Source organism: Limulus polyphemus, unplaced genomic scaffold (genome assembly GCF_000517525.1).
Source record: "Limulus polyphemus unplaced genomic scaffold, Limulus_polyphemus-2.1.2 Scaffold6040, whole genome shotgun sequence".
In the NCBI taxonomy this organism is placed as follows: Eukaryota; Metazoa; Arthropoda; class Merostomata; order Xiphosura; family Limulidae; genus Limulus; species Limulus polyphemus.
The window spans coordinates 25,514-26,799 of NW_013671650.1; the positions used below are offsets into that span (position 1 = coordinate 25,514).

Sequence of the window (1,286 nt, forward strand, 5' to 3'; positions counted from 1 at the left end):
CCATTTGTTCTTTTCTCTGTGGACTTTAAGTTCCACTGAATTGAAGGGAAATTGAAACTTGAAATGCTGCAATATGATAGACAAATCCATTGAACAATTTGAATACAAGAAATGTATTGATTTTGTTTTCCTCAATTTTAACTGTAAGTGTTAAGCAACAAGTACTGAAATAGAATAATGTAGAATCTTCTTCAGTTTCAAGTTGATGAGTTAGCCCTAACTTAGTCTTAAGTTCACACCACATTGTTTTTAACTTAAAATCAGTTTGGCACTTATGACATGCAGTGTGTTGATATGGAGCTTTTTTATTTAAAAAAGGACTTCACTGATTCTGTTATTGTTAAGATTCAAAAATAGTGAGGTAACATTTAACTTTTTAAGTAAATTATGTTTGTGAAACTGAAAATAAAAAAAATTATGCTAGTTTATCTAGACTACAGTGTGATTGTGCTATAAAATGTTTAAAATTTCCTATATGGATCACATTGTATCTGTTCATTATTATAACTATTAGAATTTGAGGAAGTCAAGATTAAGATAACACGAACACCAGGATTTTCCATAGTGCATGCATATAAGTATTATAAACAGGTATAATATGGTAAATTTATATATTCTGTATGTTTGATATGCTCAACCTTAATGATTTAAATGTTCTAGACTTGAATTTTACAGAATTCAATTCCTACTGAATACTATCAAGAAATGTCAATAAGAAAGTGAAGAGCCCATTGATCAGATGGTTATTATTATTACTATTGAAAAACTGTATGTTATAAATTACCCTTATACTTTTGCTCCTGTAGCCTGTGAATCTCATGAAAGCTGGGAAGGAGCATGCCATATGTGAACTAAAAACAACTTTAATCTTTAATTATTTTGGATAATATTAAATATGTAACAATGCTGTTAAAAGTTTCAAAATAAAATCTCACACCTAGTTTCTCCATGATGTATATACAGCAACAATACATCTCGTTGACAGTTACAGTATTGTTTTACATGTTTTATAATTCTTGGCATTAATGGATCTTAGTCCATAATACAGCTTAAGGTTGCCTTCAAGTACATTTCCACCTAAAAGCTTCATTCAAGCAAATTCATCAATTTGTTTCATACATTTATGAATTACAGTTTATTGATGTTGTTCACTTCGTTTTTGATGCAGGTTAATAGGACTACTTTACATTGTTTGACATGAGAATGTGATAGAAGTACACAGCATGGTCACAAGTAAATAGACACCACCTTTTCAGAAAAAATGAAGATTTTCAGTCATATTCACA

The 1,286-nt window shown here is 29.5% G+C and overlaps 1 protein-coding gene across 1 annotated transcript in view; it reads left to right on the forward strand.

Moving 5' to 3' along the window:
• The window catches only part of LOC106473282 (beta-1,3-galactosyltransferase 6-like), a 6,620-nt gene continuing 5,334 nt past the window's right edge, over positions 1 to 1,286 (forward strand). Inside the window, exon 1 of the mRNA XM_013933966.2 lies at positions 1 to 143. The gene's annotated coding sequence lies outside the window, so the exon portion shown is untranslated. The remainder of the gene's footprint in view (positions 144 to 1,286) is intronic.